The sequence below is a fragment of the Chionomys nivalis genome, chromosome 11 (assembly GCF_950005125.1).
Source record: "Chionomys nivalis chromosome 11, mChiNiv1.1, whole genome shotgun sequence".
NCBI classification, from domain to species: Eukaryota; Metazoa; Chordata; class Mammalia; order Rodentia; family Cricetidae; genus Chionomys; species Chionomys nivalis.
In genome coordinates this window covers 47,591,113-47,614,643 of record NC_080096.1, presented here as the reverse complement: position 1 = coordinate 47,614,643, position 23,531 = coordinate 47,591,113, and the positions used below count along the sequence as shown (strand labels likewise).

The 23,531-nt window shown below is 44.5% G+C and overlaps 1 pseudogene; it reads right to left on the bottom strand.

Annotated features, from left to right (window-relative positions):
* Nucleotides 1-1,091: 1,091 nt before the first annotated feature.
* On the bottom strand, nucleotides 1,092-23,184 carry LOC130884350 (BCL2/adenovirus E1B 19 kDa protein-interacting protein 3-like; annotated as a pseudogene).
* Nucleotides 23,185-23,531: the final 347 nt, after the last annotated feature.

Sequence of the window (23,531 nt, the reverse complement as noted above, 5' to 3'; positions counted from 1 at the left end):
GCACCTACAGAACTGCCCCAGCCCCTGGAGTGATTTGACTCATCGTGCTGAAAACCAGAAACCATTCCCACATTCCCACCTGCTAGAACAGAGACCGAATTGCCATATCTCAGGTGCGAGGGGTGGGTGGGGTGAGGACTGGACTGTAGAAGGTTGACAGACAAATAAAATTACCCGGGACCTGACTGTGGTGACGGTGGCCGTGAGCATACATTTGTCAAGGCTCAGTGAATCATGCACTAAACATGGGTGCAGATGCTACATATAGGTGATAGAGTACGGCAAAGCCGATCTTTCCAAAACGACCCTCAGTACAGCCAAGGAGAAGCACAGGCTGCATCAGAAATGAACCAGGTCTTAAAGGGAGGAAAACTATTTGACCAATGGTGTCATTCCGTCTGTTTTAATCTGATGCTGTCTTTTTAAAGACCTCCCGTAGGTTTCTTCCATAATTAAATTATCACCTTTTAAGGGCGTGTGAAGAAAGGAAACTTATTTTTATGGAACGAGGGCTTCAGGTAGATGTCTCACTAATATCTTAACTCATCCTGGAAGACAGGCTTTATTACCGGCACTCTACAGTTAGTGAGCGTGGGTCAGGCAGTGTGTTCCTTGCTCAAGGTCACCCAGTGTCTGAGGGTGGAGCCAAAGATTGGTCCCAAGTCTGTCTACTTCCAAAGTCTGGATTTCCCCCTGGGCCTCTCAGAGTGATCTTGGGGATATGTTTCTGTGGCTGTGCTTTTCCTGTGGTATTCATATATGCTCTGCCTTTAACTTTTTCTTCTGATTTCTTCCCCTTTCTTCAAGATTTGGCTAATGGTCCCTTCCCTAACATGCCACCTCCTGATTTTGCCTTTGTCCTTTCCTTCAAACCACCATAACATTTAATCAGTAAATGGATTGTTTCAACATCTGATTCTCTTATTTACTGGTTTTATTTCCCTAAAACACCCAGGCTGGAACTATACCAAGTTACAACAGCTTACAGCTCGTGGCAGAGGAGGGAGCACTCTCAAAGGGTCATGTCTTAGCCATTTTCTGTGGCCAATGCCACAATACCATAGACTAGGTGCATTTGGGGAAAAATAGGTTTACTGTGGTTCATGGTCCTGGTCCACAGCGAAGCGACCACTTCTGACGGTGGCCTTCTTACTAGCAGAGACCTGATACGGGATAAGGCATTACGTGGTAGGAGACAGAGTGTGGGAGGCCTCGCTCATTGGCCTTTATAGCAGGCACATTCTCAGGATGACCCATTCACCAGTGAGTCTGCTACTGTAAATAGATGAATGTTCTCGACAAGGCGGAAGCCTCTAAAGCAGGTCCTACCTGCTCCCACCTCCAAATATTTCATAATGGAAAAACGTGTTAAGAGACAACGTACCTCATTCCAGCCATAACTGTTGGCTGACGCTGGGCAGTGGGTCTGGCTCTCTCTTCAGGGAGCACACGCCAAGGACCAGCTAGGATTTCACCCTCCTGAATCTTAGATTACAGTTCATGCATTAGCTTTATGTTTTATATTTTTAATTAAAAAGGTGTGTGTGTTATGTGTGTGTGTGTGTGTGTGTGTGTGTGTGTGTGTGTGAGTGTGCTTGTCCACTCACACACATGTGGAGGCCAGAAGTCGATGTCTGGTGTCTTTGCTTGGTTACTTTCCACCTTTATTTCTTATGGCAAAGTCTCTCACCGAACTTGAAGCAAGCACACGACGCTAGGTCAGTCAGCTTCAGGAATCTGTCTCTTTCCCGCATCCCCAGACTGGGGTTTAAGAGTGAGCTGCCCTGGCAGCTCTCACGTGGGTGGTGAGTATCCAGGCTCAAGTACGCACACTTGTGCAGCGAGTATTTTACACGTTGCCATCACCTTAACCTTAACCTTCGTTGTTTTTTTAACAGCTTTGTTAAGGTAGAATCCAAAGTTTCTCCAGTCTTAAATACACAATTCGGTGATTTTTTTTACTGAGTAGTTGAATAGCCTTTACCATGGTCCTGTTAAGAACATGTCCTTTGCCCCAGTGAGACCCTTTGTGCCCATTACAGTTGATCCGTCTCCCCACACAGCCCCAGGCATTCCTTAACGTCCTTCCTATCGCTGTAGATTCGTCCTCTCCGACCTTCCATGAAAGTAAAATGATGCAATATGTCATCTTCTGCATCTAGTTCCTTTCACAGAGCATGTTTTTGAGATGCAGCCGAGTTGCCACAGGATCATTCATTCATTCATTCGTTTTACCGCTGGGTGATATTCTGTTGTGGTCACACCAGTTTATCCAGGCCCAAACTGATGGTCACGGGGATGGTTTGGGTGTTTATAATGTTGTCTTATGATATCTTTGTGAGATTAATACATCTGTCTTCATTTTACAGTTGAGAAGATTAAGACTTAGGACAGTAATTCTTTTGCCCAAGCTAAAAAACCTGGTAAGTCACGGAGTTCAAGATTTCCCAGTCCTAACGCCGTTGCTCTAAGATGGTGGTTATCAGATCTGAGGATTTTTCTAACCTGAAATTTTAAGAACAAAATCTTTTTGATCTGAAAACAAACTTAAAAGTGTTTTTCTTGTGTGCGAAGGGCATTTTAGAACACCATCAAACATAGTGCCTATGGTTCACAATATTATATATTTTTGTTTAACTTTTGATATGAAAATTAATGTTATATTAGTTTTCTTACCACAAAAAAAGTAGTCATACTATTAATAAAAGAGGTGAGAGACAACTTTGGGAGGTGATGGATTTGAGGCCGGGAGGAGGCGATGTGAAGGCTTACTGATGGAGGTGGTTTCACAAGTATATGCTTGTTCCAAAATTTGTCAGATCATAAAAGTTAAATGGGTACGGCTTTTCACATGTCAATAAAGTGGCTAAAAAAAAAAAAAACTTGGACCAAGAGATATTTCAATGGATAAAGGCATTTGCTGTCAAGCCTGGCTATCTGAGTTTAATCTCCAGGACCCACCAGGTAGGAGAGAATCACCTCCTACAAAGTCCTCCCCTGGCCTTCACATGTGCCGTGGCTGTCTTGACCTCCCCCATAAATATAATTTTAATTTTTTTTGAATAAATTAAAAAATGCTTATCTCCAGCATCATTTCATAAAACGAGGATAATCTATCACGGAAACTAGAATAAATTCACTTCTGTAGAAAAGCTTGCTAAACTGTAACTATTTTTCTGTAACAGAGCAGGCAAACTCTCATTGAACAGCACTGTTCCCAGCCACTAAGCTACCAAATTAGTAGGGAAAAGAATATGTGCTAAGTTGAGTTAGATGAAAACTTTTAAGCTACTTTTTAAAAAAATGGTATTAGATTTTAAAAAAACTCTCAGCCTCACTAATCTGTGTCAATTGTCTACAATGTATTTCTGGGGGGGGGGAGGCTTATTTTTATAATGGGGTAGCCTGTGGCTTGGTGTCTCCTACAGGAATAGAAGGTTACATCCCACAGCACGCCCAGCAATAGCTTAGCCCTAGAGCAAAAATCCATGTTCCAAAGACCCTCCTCTGAGCCCTGAGTCAGGTGAGCTGCTGTTTTCTTTCCCTAGGAACTAGACTGTATTTACAGGCCCCGCCGTGTACATCCAGGGCGGTCCACTGAATCTAGAGCTCGCTGCGGCCTGCACAGATATCGAGAGAAACACTGAAGTCTCTGACATTTACTTTGTGGTTTCTCCCCCGGTCCCAGAGGAACAGATGCAGTAATGAGGCTCGGGGAGGGAGGCCAGAGATTGACTCGAGTCCCTCACCAAGTCATGCCTCCAGGCTGTGTTCCACTGAGATGCTCACTCTGTCCCTCCCCGGCTCGGGAGCTGTTTGTGCAAGAACAAAAGGACTTCAGTGTCCCTTGCTATTAATCCAACTTCACAAGCATGGAATTTACAGACACACACAAGAATCCATCACGGAAACCTTTCTCCTTGTCATGTCCAGCTGCTGAAAAGGGGGCACGCTCTTGGATGTGAATGCTAATTCGAGAAGGCAAGAGAATACACCATCTGAACTGGCGCTAGGGAACACCCCGAGCTTCTCCCCACCCCTGCACCCTCGCACCCCACACCTCCACCCACCCACCCCTTGTAGGTCACCATCTTGAGAGTTGAGCTTCTGCGGCAAAGGATTTACATCTTTTCATAGACTTGGGGAGATTTTGCTAAATTTTATTGTCACCTTGAAAGTCAATTATTTCCTCTCAATAAATAAAATATACCCATAATGTAAGACCAATAACTCAATCTATAAAGTGACTTAAAAAAAAAAAAAAGAACAGAATAGTACTTGAAAGTCAGGAAACAAAGACGATCTGATGAGCTCCGAGCCAGTGGCAGCCACTGGCTTTGCTCGCTGTACCCGCCGCCTCCTCATCACACAGCCGTCATTTAGCTGCAGGGTGGATGTGTTCACACTGAACTATTAATCTGTTTCAAAATGCCATAACATTTCCATGAAGAACTTCCTAATTTTTTTTTTTCAGAAATTAAATGTCTGTTTAAAGTTCATTCCCTCCTGCTGCAACTAATTGAAATGAGATTTGGTTTATCTTTACGACATGGAAATGGGGCTGAGTTTCAGAATAATAACAATAATGATAACTCGATAGATTCTAGAAGTAGTAGTTAATAATTACAGTAATGTGGGGGAGATTAGATTAGCCTGCTTCTGCCTAAACAGACCCCCGTCACGGGAAGCACCTGTAAGAGTAAGGCCCAGGGTCTAGCATCAGGGTCCTCTGGGTCCGTTTGTTTTCAGCTTTCGTATCTGGGCATCATAACGTCCCGAGATGAGTCTCCCTCCTGTGGCAGAAGGAAGTGTTAGCTCACCAGCTGGGGGATGTGTTGGACCCCCGTGGTCACAATGGCCAGGACTTGGGCTAGAGAAGGTACGAAGTAGGGGCGCCTTGGAAGGGTGTTTCCAGAAAACAAAGTTAACTGAGGCACTTCCATTGTCACAACAAAATTTTCCAAGTATTGTTTCATTTGATCATCATTATCTGATAATATCATCAGCCCCACTTTCCGGATAATGTCATCGAGGCCCAGAGAAGTGCCACCATGTCATCAAGCTAGTGAGCAGCAGACTAAGCATTTAAGGCCATGCCTACCTGTCTGATTTCCCGTTCTTTCCCTTGTCATCTGACCATCCAAATAAGGGATGTGTCTTAGGACTCTGCAGTATAAGGGGAAACTAGCTTCCCCTAAAGCCTTTAAAGATCAAGTTAACTAACTGCAATGCACACATATTTACCACCCAGAAGACAAACCAAGAGCACAAACTTCCAACTGTTTTTGGTTATGCCACTAACTTATTTTTTAATATGTGATTATGTGATATTTAACATAATCCCCACTCATGTGGCTGACGACCAGCATTCATTCAGTACCTACTCAAGCAAGATGTGATGTGTTATTTTTCACCTTCATTTTACAAATAAGGGCCATGGCGAGGGCCTGTGTTATCTGACCTCTTCAAAGAGCCGATCGCACACCCCAGCCCAGACCTGGAGCAGAGATCTGTGTTCCTGGGAGCCCACAGCTCCCCTGTTTATGGGTCATTTCCTCTATTTTATATGTCCTTTTCATCTCACCCCTTTGTCTTGCCTAAGTGTTCAGGTCCTTGTTTTAATAATGGCATTTCTCTGAGGTCTTCCTGAGGTTCTGACATGGTTAACCACCCCTTGGGATAGGCTCTCGGAAGCTCTGGGCTCTTCCCTCTGGGAATACATCTTAACTCTGTAAAATTACTTGTTCAAAGACCATATGGGGTCTAGAGCACCTGTGTTACATGTATGTTCAAGGACTGTGTTGGGTCTAGAGCACCTGTGTTACATGTATATTCAAGAACTCTGTAGGTCTAGAGACCTACATGTGTTACATGCATGCAATCTTGGGTTCCATCCCCAGAACTGCTAATATAGTCTGTCTTTTGCTATATAGGATCACTATCAGAACAGTGACTATATTTGCATTATTTATCAATATGACTGAAGGTATGAATAAGGAACATTGTCGTTACTACGACACACATGTGTTGGTATGGAACAAAAAAATGAATGGGGAAACTAGATTTAGCAACACAAACGTCTAAAAAGAAAATCAAGATTTCTTTACTCAAATGTGATAGGCTAAGCCAAGAATGAAACAAAATTTGGGGGATTGATAATGGTAGAGGGTGCATGTGTTGGGAGCGGGGAGGGAAGGAGAGGAATCAGTCTGTGCGCTAGCTGGCCCCAACTCACCATCCTCCTGAGTGCCAGAATGCAGGTGTGGTCCAGACTGAAAACAAGGTCTGTTACGGATCACACAGTGACCACCCCAGTTAAGACTGCAAACCACACCCTGGAGACCACTCCTCCTCCTTACTCAGCGATCTATTCCCCCAAACACAGCACCTAGCAATGGGTTCCATGTAAGGGGTGGGATACCTCTGTTATAGTCATCACCTGTGGGTTGTCTTCCCACCGTAGGAAATGAGTATACCCTAGGAGTAGGATGGTCACTGGCTGTAAATGGGGCTTTCAAAATTGTAGATATTCCATATGTTTTTATTGAACAGAATCGGAGAAATTCTTAGAGGTTCAATTTTCTCCGTTTTCTTTAGCACATACTAAATAAGAAATGCTTGCTTTAGATGCTGAAGATGACAAGCCACTTGAGCTGTTTGCACTGGGTGTGTGTGAACCAGCTTTCCCCTGCACGTCCCAGGGTTGACCAGCTGCCTGGGCCTCATTCTGCCCGCCCCTGCTTTCCTGATCAATAACACAAGAAGGGCCATGGTTGTTCCCCCATATCAGTAGGAAGAAGCTGAGAGCTTCTTTTTTTTTGAGCTTCTTTCAGTCCCAAAGGAGATCAGTGGTTGATAACTTCTTTAGGGTATGCGAGAGTCCACCTGTGCACATGTGCTTCGATCCTCGAAAGAAGATTTTTGAGTCTTCATCTATCATTCTCTGTCTTATTCCCTTGAGACAGGGTTTCTCGCTGAACTCAAAACTCCATTTCTGACAGGCTAGCTGGTCTGAGAGCTCCTAGAATCCTCCTGCCTCTGCCTGCCAACTCTAGGCGCCAGCCATGGCTAGCTTTTTTAAAGTGTGTTTTGGGGATTCAAACTTAAGTCCCGGTGCATACACAGCAAGCGCTCTTACCAGCTGAGCAGCCTCTCCAGCCCCTGGGTATTTTATAACAGGGAGAGACTTAGGCTTGTTGCCTCAGCTAACTCTGGAAACCTGGGAATTTGGCCCAGTTTTCACAGCTATTCGGAGGTGATGTTTATTAAGTGCCTGGTGCTCCAGAGAGAGAACTGCTGTACAAATGTGTCATGCTGCTGGAAACACAAGCAAGGCGGAAATCAGATTCCATCTCCTGGCAAAACCCAAGCCAAAGTGACTACCGCAGCTTCATCTGCATGAGCGGATGCTCTTCATCGGCCGCAATGCCCAGGGAGCCTCACCACAGAGACTGTGTGCTAAACAGGCCGGGGTTTGTCCATGAGTTGCAAACTCATGCATTGCAGGTGACATCAAATTCTGAAGACAGAAAAAGAGTAAGCGTTCAGATTGCCATGGATGCAAAGGAGGGAAAACAGAAACAGCAGTGCTGAAAGCAGTTAGTGAGACGCCATGGTGGGAAACTGCCCTTTCCTCTCCGCCCAGGTGCAAAGGCTCCAAGCGCATCAGCTTTTACCTCCACCACAGTCAGCCTCTCAATCGCCTCACCCCTGTCTACCATCTCTACTGCAGACACAAGAATCTCTAAAATGTCTCCCTAATCTCTTCAGCCCCACTATATCTAAGCAGCTCCCTTAGGAAGCCCGTAGTATGGACCCCACACTCCTCCGCAGTCTGTCTCCACCCATCCCCTCTCCTCTCTTCCGGACATGCTCCGTACTCTGGCTATAACAACCCTTACAATCTCTGGAGACTTTCTATACCTTGGTGTAGACAACCCCCCTTGCCCCCCGCCCCACTCCACCTACAATCTTGTGCTAGACTTCCACCCACTCAATTCATTCAGAGTTTTGAGATCTGCCTCCAATAGTGTTCATGAGTATAATTTGGTTCTACATGGAATTAGATTAGCCAGACAAAGACTTCTTTTATTCAGCAAGTATCAGACCGCGAATGCCATACCACACGGGAGGCTGAGGCAGGACTGTACATACCATACGGCCATTGCCATGCCTTCCACTCATGCCCAGGAACTCTCTGCATGCTCATGGCATGGAAGCAATGCCTCACAACTACCAAGCCATTTCCTTATGATCTTCTGAAATAATTTACTTTACCACAGTCCTTCAGGATCCGAGACACAAAGAGAGGCTATGTAGATGGTTCTACTCTTTAGTCCAAGTGGATACTCTCCTCTTTGAGTCCCCTCTGAGCAAGTACCAGACAGCAGACATTCAGACCTGCCAGATGAATCTCCCTGACAACAAGAAATAGAGATGAAGCGTGCCTGCTATGGGAGGCAGATTTCCAAGGACACCATGCATGGGGCAGACTCTGGAAGCATAAAGAAATGACTGATGGGGCTGGACAGATGGCTTAGCTATTAAGAGCACCTGCTGCTCTTGCTGAACACCTGGGTTTGGCTCCCAGCACCAACATGTCAGCTCACAACTGTCTGTAACTCCAGCTCCAGGGGATCTGACTCCCTCTTCTGGCCTTTTTGGGCACTGCATGCATATGGTACACTTAGCTGCAAGCAGGCTAAACACGGACATAACATAAAACATGAAAATAAAAAAAATACATGCTGTATACACTCAATCATTATTTAACAAATGTATGTCTATTTCTCTTATATTTGGTTCCATGATTAAGCTATTTCTCACAAATCTTGCAATAACAGCATTTCATATATATTTAGAAAAAACTACCAAGAGCAAATAGCTGGTATTTTTGGCACTGAGTTTGAGTTGTTTTATGCTGAGAGAGCTAGGCCAGATCAGGGAGAGTTCTAATCCACAGCAGGCAGTGTCTGTGTTCTGTATGCATTTCCCTATCACTGCATGGGGCTTTGGAGGAAGGGAAGAAAGAAAAGCTAAGATGAACAGAAGGCTTCTGGGGACTTTGGGAATGCAGTGGAATCCTGAAGAACAGTTATAGATCCAGAGGGCAACTTACACATTGGAACACCTCCTAGTGTACATCCCTCCCCCGCCACACCCCCACATCCGCATACACCAATACAGTTAACTGAATAAGGCTCTGCCTCAGGGATTCCTAGAACCCCTCAATACATGTAACCACTGCTGAGGAGGTGAGCAGCAACACCCAGCAGTCATCTCAGTAAGCTTAGCATCTCAGGACATGGTCCATGCTCATGCCAGTTGTCTTCCAATACAGATGCCCAACCCAAAGCCCACACATGAGCAAGAAAGAGAGTTGGGATAATCTCTAGGAACTCTGCGGGGAAAATGCCCTGCAGTCAGAGTTTTCTTAGGGCCATCAGCACACAAATAATGACACAGAGACTTATTATGGACTCTGAGAGCTCGGCCTTAGCTCCCACTAGCTCTTATAACTTAAACTAACCTGCTTTTTATTAATCTGTGTTTCACCATGTGGCTTTTTACCTTTCTCTCATTCTGTATGTCCAAATCCCTCCACGTCTCATTGGTGACTCCTCTGCACCTCAATTATCCTTTCCTACTTCCTCTCTTCCTGGAAGTCCCACCTATACCTCCTGCCTAGCTATTGACTGTTCCACTCCTTACTAAGCCAATCCCAGCAATATATCTTCACACAGCGCACAACTATCCCGCAACAACACTCCCTTTCATCATGGCTCCACTCCTCCTCGTGCTTATCTAGGGCATCCGAGATGGCACTCTTGGGGTGGGATGTTTTCCAGTCTGTTGGATCAGCCTGATATCCAGACTGCACTTTTCTCCAAAACCTCAACTCCTTTCGCTCCTTCTATAACTTCTTCTGACTGAGCACTTTGTTTCGGGTTGGTGTGCATCTCAGTATCAAACGGGATCTGCCCGTCTTCTTGTGGTGAAAGGCTATCACAGTGAGAACCGCCGCCTCTTGAGCTGCTCTGTCCCGACTCATGCTATGCATCCTACAGAACCTTCTCCATGTTTCCATTGTGGATGGAGGACTAGGAAGGGACGTGTCCCAGCCCCCATTCTTCCCATTGCCTTTGGCATTGCCCAATTGCTGCTGCTGCTTGTGGGTAGCTCCACCCAGGAACTGTGGGGACACTGGCAGGGGCTGCTCTGCTTTCTTGCAGCTGTTGTTATTATTGTTGTTGTGCAGGGGCAGCAGCAGCTCGACTAAGAGAGACACTGGGAACGGTACAGCTCCAGCATGATCGTTTCCGGCTCTCGGGAAGCCCTTGTGTGTTCTTAATGAGTTGCTCTTCACAAGGTCATTCGTTAGCCCGGTCACACACCCAGGAAAATGCTACCAACTTTGAAGTTACAGAGGCTGAAGAGATGGATTAGTAGTTGAGTTGTTATTCCAGAGGACCTGGGTTCGATTCCCAGTACCCACATGATGATTCAACCATCTGTATCTCCAGTACCAGGAGATCCGTTGCCCTCTTCTGACCTCTGTGAACACCAGGCACACATATGATGTTCATACACATATATAGACAAAACATGAATATACACAGAATGTAAAATAAATAAACCTTTAAAAATTGTTTAAAATGTGAAGTTACATGATTTTACGTTATCATGGGAATTGATTACTTTTTCCATTTAAAGGGGTAAAAATAATTCTTATTTCATGCACTATACAAAATCAGCTTGCTAGCCCAGTTAGCCAGCTCCACTCTGAACCAGGCTGCTTCCCAAGTTCTGAACACTCTTGAACCTGTCCCTACAACACACACCACATATACTACACACACAAGCGCACACACATGTGTGTTCACTGTGACACACAGACACACTCACCACTGCAGGTGGAAGGAATGGAGATGCAGACAGCAGGATTTCAGATTCTGGCAAGTAAATGACATCATAGCTCTGAAGTTGTCCCTGCAGGCTGTGGTGTCTCTCTGAAGCCTTCTCCACACGTGGACACCCATGAAATCTCAGTGTCCCACAGTCCCAACATCTCTGCTCCAACCGTAAGTCACTTCCAAGGAATGTCTAGATCATGTCAGGATTAAGTTAGGCACCAAATAATAAAGCCGGTCCATTCCAGGAGGGCAATTATCTCATGCGCTAATGAAAGAGCACCCACAATTCATAGCAAAGTCTCATCTGGTATATTCATTATAGGCCAAATTAAGATAAGTGAAACTTGCCTGGTCCTCTTATTAAGCCAGACAAATGACTACATATATTTTCCAGAGAGGAGGCTGTTTAGAGGAACGGATCTCTATATTTTACAAATGTCCTTTCCATTTTCTTCCTAGCGGGGATATTCAGAAATCTTGTGTTGCTGGAAGTCACGGGGCTCAAGTTGCTTTTGGTCTCCCTCAATGAGGCGTTGCCTGACATCCAGCATGAGGCAAGATCTGAGAAAAGCTTCCACAAATTGGTGAAATTCTTTCTACATGAATATGCAATGCAATCTCCTTATTGAATAAGAACAGATGATTTCCCCCCAAAATGAGTGCAATAAAGAGGCATAGAAAGAATAAATAATTCTAATAGTGTTCTTTAATTCTGATTGTAATTTTCCAAATTCCAGAGTGATGGCAACACAGTGGGCCTATTCTACAGACCGTTCCAAAGTGTTTGTGCTGGAGAGGGAAACCCAGGGGGCCAGTGGTTTTAAGCAGCCCCAAATGTAGTAAACTCACTGCATTTCAGAGCAAAATAAAAAGCCATTATTTCATCATATTTTGTCTACTTTACTTCTGCTGGTATTCAACAGACATTTCTGGAGCTCCCACTACTGAGCCAGGAATTGTGCTGAGCGCAATAAGGCATCCAGGAGAAGCAGGCTCCACCCTCAAGGTGCCCACAGCTATGTTAGGGAGGTGAGCATAAAGAGGTTGCTTAAGCTGGAGTCACCGATCGTGCGTCTGGCACTGTTCTCAATAGCCAGTGTGTGCCATCCCATTGTTACCCCACATCCTAGCGATGTACCCGAAAGATGGTATTTTTAGTTCTATTTTACAGTTGAGAAACTGAGGCTCAGAGAGAGAGAGACTTGAGTGGATTTAGAATCCCCTAGGAGGCACACCTCCAGAGAGGATTACCTGAGGGAGCAAGACTCACCCTGAACGTGGGTCCGTGAATTGGAGCCCAGACTAAATAGCACATGAGAAAGTCAGCTGAGAGAGCCCTTGCTCTATTTCCCGGTCCCTGGGATGGACGGATCAAGCCCCTCCCTCTGCAAGCCTTTCCTGCCATGATGCCAACAGAAAGCCTTCCTCTCTCTTTTTTAATATTTATTTATTTATTTATTATGTATACAATATGCTGTCTGTGTGTATGCCTGCAGGCCAGAAGAAGGCACCAGACCTCATTATAGATGGTTGTGAGCCACCATGTGGTTGTTGGGAATTGAACTCAGGACCTGTGGAAGAACAGGCAATGCTCTTAACCTCTGAGCCATCTCTCCAGCCCCCGCCTTCCTCTCTTGAGATGGTTTTTGCTCATTGTCATCTCAGGTGTTCCTCAGATCTCCCATCTGCATCACCTTACGTGTGCCGTGCATGTGTGTTGTGCTGAGAGACTGAGGAACTGGACAGATGGAAAGTGGGCAGGCCTTCATGAGGACAACTTGAAATATTTCTTGTTAGGTTTTATCAGGCTGGATTCCATTATCCTCAATCATTCCTTAAACTCAATTTCTTACTTAAAAGTTTTAAATTAAGGAAAAAAGAAAGAAACCGGAAAAGGTCAGGGAGGATTGCTCAAGAGGTAAGAAATCGTGTAGTATGTTCGAGTTTTGTATCTGTTGCCGAGAAATACCAAATGACCAGAACAAGTTGAGGGAGGCAAGGGTTTATTTGGCTTTCACTTCCAGGTCACAGTCCACCTCTCTGAGAGAAGCAGCCGTAGGAAGGTGAAGGCAGGCCTGCTTGCTGTTCTGCACACCATCACCCCGAACCAAGGGATTCACTCACAGAAAAAAAGTGCATCTGAAACCTCAAAGACTGCTCCTGATGCTCAGGTGGCTTGGTGCTCATATAGCCCTGCCCAGGGAATGGTAACACCCACAGTGGGCTGGGCCCTCTATGCCAGTTAGCAATCCCACACAGATAAACCCTCCAGCCAATTTCATCTAGGGAACCCCTCAACTAAAGCTCTCCTGTTAGGTGATATCTATGCCTAGCTGACAAATAAAGCTACATGTACAAGCATGCGGACCTGAGTTCAAATCCCTGGCACCCATAGAAAAATCCAAGAAATGTTTAAGAAGAACAGACTATTATTACTCCATCATCTACATGAGAGGCAGGAAGTTCAGTAAGGTTTGCTCACTAGTTCAAATAGTGAGAGGCCATTGTTCAGTTACGTGGTCTAACTTGATTGCCTGCGGCACTGTGCCCTGAATCCAGAGGGAAGCAGGGATGCTATGCAAAGGAGGGGATACTAGGGAAGCTGCCGAGGAAGTGAGTTGCTGGGGTTTGAACCCCATAGCATCCGGGAGCTGAGACATCTGGCCTCCCTGAAGAATACATCTGATAACAACACATCCTCTGAAATGCTGGGTGAGGAGATTGGAGTACGCCTGAAGTATACACTGCGCTATTTCTCGCCAGCCCCACCGCATAACACGTAAGAAATAAAGGACCAGAAGTGAGGAAAATCAGATCTCATGTCCGAGGAAAACAAAGCGAAGGGTAGGTGCACCATCTACACCCAACTGTTACTCTATTTTACTTTATTATGGATAAATGTATGTGGACGTGAGTGCAGGTGCCCATGGGGGCCAGAAGAGGGCGCAGAGTCCTGGAGCTGGAGTGTGGATGCTGGGGACCAGACTTACATCCTCTCTAAGAGCAAAATGTTCTCTTTGTTATTAAATATACTCTCTCTTGTTTTTGTAATTGTCCCCATTTCCTAGGTATAATCACTCCATTTTATAACAGAAAAGTTGACATTAGCTGTTTCCAAAGCATTCTTGAAAAAATGAACATTCATAGTCCCCACATTCTGATGGGGACTCAAGTTCTGTAATTAATACCTAAAGGAGGTCAGAGGGATCATGGGGAAAACGTGCAGAAATGCCAGGATAAATAATAAAGGTGACAGAGAGTCCATGGCATTGGGGAAGGGGAAGGTGTCTGCTGTGGCCGGAGTGTTCGTCAGCAGAGGAGAATATTAAATGGGGTGATGAGGAAGAGCCACTAAATGAGGACTTGAATCAGTATTTATTGAAGAAGACAATAGGGAAGTTCCTGTTCCAAGGACACATTTTATGGCAAAGCAGAGAATGGCCTTGACAGAGAGTCTTCAGTCTCTGAGGACAAAGGTATGGAGCAAGTTGAGGGACTCTGTGCTGTAAATCACCCGGGCCAGATGGCGTTCGTCCATGGGTTCTGAATGAGACAAAGTGGGTGATCAGGAGTTCAGTGACAGAGATCCATAATGGATGCTTTAAAACAGGTAATATCCCTAAAGATGGTGAAGCCGTTAGTATGGTATTAGGGGTGTGGGGGGGTTATGCCTTGTTTGTTTGGATACTTTGTGTAGCAGAAAGGAGAATTTCTTTTCTTTTCTTTTTGTAAAACAGGACTCAAGAAAAGTTCATTGATTAAACAAAAAATGGGGACAGGGAATTAGGTGATAGGAGAGAGCAAATTCAAGAGAGGTTTAAAAACAGATCGTTCTTTTCTAGTTAGGCTGAGAAATGCCAGGAGACGCGATGACTGAGCAGTCACTGAGCTAACGTGGACCCCGCAGGCTAATGAGTCTGTGGCTTTCGTGGTCTTGCTGGAATGGCAAATGACAAGGCTGTGTCTTCTGGTGCCAGTGTGGCAGGTTTATTTCTCCCTCCAACAAAACCATGAAAGTAGTTACAATTTGCATGATAAAATTTGAGGGTTGACAAACAGGGATAGACTTTTATCACAATGTTTTGGTTTTTGGTTGTTTGGTTTTTGTTTTGTTAATTTTTTTCCAAGATAATGTCTCACTGTGTAGTTCTGGCTGTCCTGGGTCACTCTGTAGACCAGGCTGGCCTCAAACTTACAGAGATCTGCCTGCCTCTGCCTCCCGAGTGCTGAGATTAATGGTGTGTGGCTACTGTACCTGGCAGACCTCAATGTTACAAATGCCAGTTTCTGAATCTCAAGAATTATTTACTGATGAAAGTTAATACTAGAGTAGTCAGCATTGATGGAGTATCACCCTGTACCAGATTCTTGTCCAGAGTAGCCAGCATTGATGGAGTATCACCCTGTACCAGACTCTTATCCAGTTCTTTGCCTATATCATCTTATTTAACTCACAGATCTGTTTTAGTTTCTTTTCTGTTCCTACAATAAAACACCATGGTAATGCGGCATTAAGAAGAGAGTTTCTTATGGTCTGTAATTCCAAAGGGGTATGAGGCCACCACGGTGGGGAAGCATGACAGCAAGCAGGAGGCACAGTAGCCTGAGCAGGAAGCTGAGCGCTCACAGCCTCGACTGCAAACACAAGCAGAGAGAGTGAGCTCGAAGTGCTGTCAGGCTTTACACTCTCAAACCCACCTCCAGTGACACACTTCCTCCAGCAAGGTCACATCCCTTAAACCTCCCGCAAAGTGTCAAGATGTAGGTGGGTCATCTGTCTATGTGTTATTTTCATTGGTTAATAAAGAAACTGCCTTGGTCCTTTGATAGGACAGAAAATTAGGTAGGCGGAGTAAACAGAAGAGAATGCTGGGAAGAAGGGAAGTGAGGCAGACGCCATGCCTCTCCTCTCCAGGACAGATGCTATAGCTCTCCTCTCCAAGATGGACGCAGGTTAAGATCCTTTCTGGTAAGCCACCACCTCGTGGTGCTACACTCATTAATAGAAATGCGTTAATCAAGATGTGAGAGAGAGTTAGCCCGTAAGAGGCTAGAACTAATGGGCCAAGCAGTGTTTAAAAGAATACAATTTGTGTGTTGTTATTTCGGATGTAAAGCCAGCCGTGCGGAAGCCAGCGGGACAAAAAGCAGGCCTGCTCGCCTCCTCACTATAGTGTCATTGCCTGGGGAGCAAATGTTCAAAGACCAGAGTCTGTGACGGACATTTCTAATTCAAACTACAACATGGCAGTCCCGACATTTAAATCCTAATATTTCAACTCCAAAGTTCATTATTTTTTTAACAACACTCTACATTTCCTCTCTTTATGCACATTTTATTTACAAAAACAATCAGCTTTTGCAAAACAACTCTTGTCCTTATAACAGGTGATGTGTTCTCCTTCTGTCCTGAGAATGATGATGCCCAAACTACAGAATTGATTGCAAGGCCCATCAAAGAATAGCTACTCAGATTATACACACAAAAAAGAACACTAACTGGGGCCTGTGAGGTGATTCAACAGCTGAAGGTGCTTGCTGCTAAGTCTTAAAAGCTGAATTCAGACCCCAGGAACCAGCATGGTAGGAGAAAACCAACCCAGGTAACTTGTCCTCTGACCTCCACACAGATGCTGTAAAAGTATGTTACACACACACACACACACATACACACACACTAATGTAAGTAAGTTTTGGTTATTTTTGTTATTGTTGTTGTTTTTTCAAGAAAAGGTTTTTCTGTGTAACAGCCCTAGATGTCCTGGAACTCACTCTGTAGACCAGACTGGCCTCAAACTCAAAAAGATCCACCTGTCTCTGCTTCCTGAGTGCTAGGATTAAAGGCATGTGCCACTACTGCCCAACTTAATAAAAATTTTAAAAAATAATAATAATAATTAAGTAAATAACTGCATTCTCTTTAAAGAATTCAAACCAAACAAACTGAGAGTGGCTGCCTATGCCTGTAATCGCAGCACGGATCCTGGGCTACAGAGGGAGCTCATGTCTCCAAAGAAACAAGCAAACTCATTGGAGAGCCCTGCTGCTCAAATCTGTGTATGGAGAGAGGTAAGCCAGACCATTTCTCATAAATCATCATTAGACCAGCCCAGGATGACTTTAACATGGGAAGGAAGTGCTTCTTCTTCTTCTGTATTTTCCCTGGGGGCTAATTGTTCCCACACTAAATCTCTTGCTAAGAGTTAAAAGTTACTTCCTATATTGGCCTGGAATTTGACCACCTGAAACTTCTACCCAAGCAGAATATTCAAGCAGTTCTACTCTGTATCTTTTGAGTATTTGAGTGTTATTTTAAGACTTTCTGTAAGCTTCGCTCTAGATCTGTGTGAAGACAGACAGAAAATCCAAACTGATACAAACAAGGACCTCCATTAACTTATGCAGCAGAAAAGACTAAGGATTCGTCAGCTTCTGACATGGTTTAATGGCACTAAAACAATGTTACAAAAAGATCCCTCTCGGCATTGCCTCTCCTCCATGTTGATTTCTTGATACAGCTGAAGGGCCCCCAGACTGCTTACATCTATCTCACGAGTAAAGTCCAGAAGGAGACTTCATTTCTTTCAAAAGTTTTTTTTTTTGGGGGGGGGGTGAATCTTTCATTTCTGACTAGGCCCTCCACTCAATCTTCCAGCTACTGCTCTGTCCTAAGGTTGTTGACCATTTGATTATCTGAGATTAAGGAACATTTTTCCATTGTGAGGTCCATAGGTTGTGGAGGGAGACTTCCCAGGTAGAGTAGGGGATAAAGAGAGACTGGACAAGATCAGGCAAGAGAGGGCACTGGAAACCACTGCATGGGTTTACACTACTTTATCAAAAAACTAACCAAGCACCAAAATAGAAGATCACTTAGCCCTGGACCTTAACATGCTGTGGGGAGAGGGGCCAGACGGAGATCATTCTGTACACCCCCCTATCCTCATCTCTAAGAATGATTCGATGGAGAAGCATCCCGTGAAAGCATCCCATAGTCAACAATCGGGGCCTGAGAGCAACTTGTATCTTTCTCAGTCCACACCCGTAAAAACCACACACACACACACACACACACACACACACACACACACACACACATGTTGACTTTCATTTCCTCCCTGGTGCACACAACAAGGCTAAGAAGGAGGAACAGATGATTCCAGAAGGCAGGAATTTGAACAGACTTGAAATTAGAAGCATTGGTTGCAAGTTTAGACAGCTAAGTCATTGATGCCACAAAGATTAGCATTAACAGAACTTAACACTGAGTTTAAAACCAATTTTGCTTTTTTTTTCCCCCAATTGCCAAGGAGTGCTGGGAAAATGAAAAGAAAGGGTGAGTTTAGAGAAAGCTGACCCTAGGCTGTGGCTATACAAATCCTGATTCCTTGACTCAGTGAGGTGGGAAGACAGTACCAACAATGGCTGTGTCCTGTGCATTCTGGAACAAAAACTAGGTTACAACAGGGAATGCTATAAACTTAGCCTCCTGCCATGGAATCTACGTGCTGTTGGCGAGAACAAGAATGACTTCCTCCATCTCACTTATTAAGACAGAGGCAGTGATTATAAAATAACTTGAGCTATGGAAGAAGTTGTATAAATGAAGGCACAATGGGGAAGATTATGTTTATTAATCTTTCGACACACAGAGCTATGCCAGTGGGGGAAGGAGGAAGGATATGAACATCATTCTTTTGTGCCAAATAGAGTCAAACCAGAGAAGCAAATGCTACAGCAGAAGTCATCCTTAAACCAATGCCATGCCACACTCTCACCGGTTGCCTGCCTAAAGCGTGATGTCAGAGCCCTGCCGGGTGCCCCACCTCCTCTGCCTCCATGGCAGGCAGGGACGGCTGCTGTAGGGGCACGAAACAGCAATGAGCAATGCTCCTGCTATTCTTACCGCCTCTAAAGACAATCATTATTCCTGGAATGACAATTTGTAAGCTCAATCTAATTACAGCCAAATTGATTAAGAGACACATAATCTCCAGATTAGCATTCGGGCAAATGCTGCTTAACTTAGCCACCAAGGATTCGGAGGAGGAAACAGCTGTGCTCTTCAGGAAATTGTTTGGAATCAAAGAGGGGAGTCTGCCAGGAAAACTCAACCTTAGCAAATGCCTTGGCATCGTCTCTGTCTTATTTGAACTCCCAAGCTGGAGATTTCCTGAGATCAAATGCTTTAATGACAGGGTTCCTGGGACTGTGGGGAAGGCAGCCAGAGGCATTTCTGATGCCATGGTTTGGGGCTCTACCCTTCTTAGTAGGGAAGTTGACTGAATTTTCTGAGCATCAGAAGATCTGACCTCCGACTCCAGTTGACGGTCACCACACACTGGTTGCTGGGAGCAACGAGTGACCATATAGCGTTCCTAGCGCATGCCTTGGCAACTTTGAGCTTTCAATAGTGATTCCTTTCTCTTCTTCCCTTGGATGTAGGACTTTCAAAAAACTTTTCAATGATATATTAGCCATCAAATTACTCAAATTATTGAGAAAAAATAATTTTTTTCTTTTATGTTTCATGTCATGTAACACACTCTTAACAAAAAGCCCAAGAATAATGATGGGGGAAGAGTGTCTGAGTTGGGGTTTCTGTCGCTGTGATGAGACACCATGACCATGGCAACTCTTATAAAGAAAAACAAAAACATTTCATTGGGGCTGGCTTATCGTTTCAGAGGTTTAGTCCATTATCATCACAGAGGGAAGCACGGAGGTCAGTAGGCAGGCACAGTACAGGAGAAGAAGCTGAGATTTCTGTCTGGATTAGCAGGTAGAAGGCAGTGAATACTACTCTGGGCCTGGCTTAGCATCTGAGACCTCAAAGCCCACCCCCTCTGACACACTTCCTCCAACAAAGCCACACCTTCTCCACCAAGGCCACACCTCCTAATAGTGGCCCTGTGGGCCAGGCATTCAAAAACGCGAGTCTCTGGGGGCCCATTCCTATTCCAACCACCACAAGGTGGAAATGTGAATATTTTTTGTACACTCTCCATATAGGTTAACCCGATCAGCGTTTAGTAAGTTAGAGAGGGGGCAAAAAAATAAAACCCTGGAAGTGAAACTGTAGGGGCTTCTGGTATGTGACAGGTACTCACCATACCAATCGTGCAACGTTACATTCTTTCGTATGACCACACATCCATACGTGTGTAACCTTAAGTCTCAACTCCGCTCCCTACTAAGTGGCCCTGAATGAATCAATCAACTTCTTCATGCCTGAGTTTAAATATCCTTAAAATGAGGAAAATAATAGTGTTTACCTCAGAGAGCTGTTAGATAAATGAGTTCATACCTGTGAGATTTTCAGCATGGTGCCTGTTGAGCAAACACTGATTTGACCTTAGCTGCTAATAATCATGATAATGATAGCAACAGTGATAATATTCCCTTGGCATCAGTGCTAAGACTGCACTTAGCAGTTGCTCAGTAAATACTACCTATTACTTCTTCTTTTTTTTTTTTTTTTTTTTGGTTTTTCGAGACAGGGTTTCTCTGTGGCTTTGGAGCCTGTCCTGGAACTAGCTCTTGTAGACCAGGCTGGTCTCGAACTCACAGAGATCCGCCTGCCTCTGCCTCCCAAGTGCTGGGATTAAAGACGTGCGCCACCACTGCCCAGCTTACCTATTACTTCTTAGGTTAGAAGAAAAAGTAAAAGACAGCTTTTTCATGAGGCTTACTCCACACGGGCACTGTCTCTGAATGGAGCCAAAATAAATGACCACCCACTCTGATTTCATTTTACAGACTTCCCGGTCAGAAAGGAACACATTCCTTTTCTCTGACTCTCTTTGGAGCCCACAGCTGGTCAGTGCTCTGGAGTGGGCCGATGGGCTGAGCTTCTAAACACAGCACTTCATCAAGTCCCTCTTTGCTATCTCCCTTTACTTCCATGGAACACCAAGTGAGTGCCGGCCATTGCCTAGAGGTTCTCTCTCCCTTCCTCACCTTCTAGCCCCTTTTCTGCCATTGTTTCCAAGGCACGGGGGGGGGGGGTTCCCCACCAAAAGCTCCTGCAAAGCTGCCCCCTTGCCACCTCTGCCCAGGCTAGTGGGCTGCCTCAGCTGACCTCTGCGCTCAACTCAGCTCTACTCCACAGCTCTTGAAGCAAGCTGATTGCCTCCATGTGGCTTGATTGAAAATGAATGTTTTGGCCAGGTGGTGGTGGCTCACAGCTTTAATCCCAGCAAAGACAACCTGATTTCTGAGTTCGAGGTCAAACCTGCTCTACAGAGAGAGTTCCAGGACAGCTAAGGCTACACAGGGAAACCCTGTCTTGAAAAAATAAGAATAATAAAAAAAAAGAAAATGAATTTTTACAAATTATGACTCATAAACCAAAATACACACACTCTTAGGTGCTGTGACAAACACAAATTATATGCTCGATCAGAGGGCTCAGAAGATTGCACCACTAACCTGCTGCTCCTGAAAAGGCGCCTCCATCTATCTGAGTATAGAGACTTGGAGGCAGGATTTAAAAAAGAAAGAAAGAAAGAAAGAAAGAAAGAAAGAAAGAAAGGAAGGAAGGAAGAAAGAAAGTGTAATAAAAAGTTGGACTCCAAAGCCACAGAGAAACCCTGTCTCGAAAAACCAAAAAAAAAAGAAAAAAAAAAAAGTTGGAGTTCTCAAAGCACAAAAATACTGTAAAATTCCCTTTAACTGGGTTAATAACTTCCCCCAAATTTATAATTTTATACACATTTCATGCAAGCTGTAGAGTAGGTTACCATGCTGGACTGTGCGCTATCTTCTTATGAATACTATTTAAAATACATATTCCCATAAGTGACAAAGCTGGGACTCAATATTTCAATACTAATGGCTTTCAAAAAGTTACAGAATCTTAGAGCTGATTCAGTCATTTCAGAATTCAAACAGAGCCAAACCCATCCAGCTCCTTTGCGGGAGTGCCCAGGACATTTCAGACATGAGCGCTGTTTTAACTCTTAACTGTTTGCGCAGTCTGCAGGTTAAGCCAGTTTTCTCCTGTGGAGAGCCACCTCGCTCCTGATCCTATGATGCCACGTGCTAATGTGGGATGCTCTTCTGTATGCTGTGAATATGTGTTGCTTTTTATCGACTGATGAATAAAGCTGTTTGGGCTTATGCAGGGCAGAATACAGCTAGGTGAGAAATCCAAACTGAATACATGGAGAAAGAAGGCAGAGCTAAGAGAGATGTCAGCAGCCACCAGAGAAGCGAGATGCGAGGTAACGCCATGACCACATGGTAATACATAGATTAATAAAAATGGGTTAATTTAAGATGCATAAGCTAGTTAGTAATAAGCCCGAGTCATCTGCCAAACAGACTGTAATTATATTAAGCCTTGAGTGATTATTCGGGAACTGGCGGGTGGGAGAGAAGCCTCCAGTTACAATGCACAGAGTTCTTGGCACAAACTGAGTGCTCAGACTTAGTATTGTTACTACTATTATCTTACAAGTACTGCTATTGTTTGTTCACTAACATTCCCTGCACCAAAGGATTGGCACATTAATACAAGGTGGTATGGCTTATCCTAGACCAGAGGCTCTTAAATGGAGTCCAAAGACTTTTGATGGTGTGAACTCAGTGAGGATACTTTATATTTTTATTTTCACTGATTCCTATTGAAATTTAGAATCTCCTTCACTTGTAAGTATAAATGATGAGTCCCTCTGACTGTAATAGTAGCCGTGATTTTGTCATAGACGTTTCCATTTTATCTCAACATATTGCAGGACTATCATTTATAATCACTGAATCTTGTGTTTAAGGCATGACAGAAGAAGCATACCAAACACTATCTCACACATTCAGGGTATTCCTATGTTCATAGCTGTGTGTAAGCTGCACACCAGACAAAAATGATATACACAATGCTCCTTTTGTAATTTTGTTACATTCCTTTAAAAACGTGCTAGCTGGTCACTTTGGTGCACACCTGCATTCCCCGCGCTCAGTTGGATCGGTCAATCAAAGCCATCCTCGGCTGCATAGTTAGCTGAATATTAGCCTCAGCACAGGGTCTCCGTCTCAAAAACAAAAGAAAAGTGTTATACAGAGAAGACGACATCAGGGGTCACTGCACGGGGGTGCACACTGCATCAGGGGTCCATGTTACAAAAATTGGGGGGAGCCCCCAACCCAGCCATTCAGTTGCAAAGTCTTTCACCCTGTCTCTTGTACCTGAGACGTTGCTCCTCTTCTTCCTGCTGGTCCATCCTTTGCTGCATGAAGGATCTTCTTCACGCACACTGCCTTCCCTCTCCATAGCTTCGGAGCCTCTTGTTGACCTGGACCTACTTGGGTAGGGTAGGCTGGCTGCCCATTGAGCCCTAGGGGTCTACCTGACTCTGCTTTCCCAGGGTTGGAATTACCAGTGTGTACCACTACACCCAGATCGTTAGGGTCTTAGGGACTGAACTCAGGTCTTCATGCTTCCAAGGCAACTCCTTTCTGACTGAACTATCTTCCCAGCCCTGACATGGGAATTTTGAGGATGTTTCACTGAATCCGTAGATTTCTTCTGCTACTGGAGCCATTTTGACTCTATTCCTTCTTCCAATCCATATGCAAGGGAAATCTTTCCATCTTCTAGTGTCTTAGATTTTTTTAAAA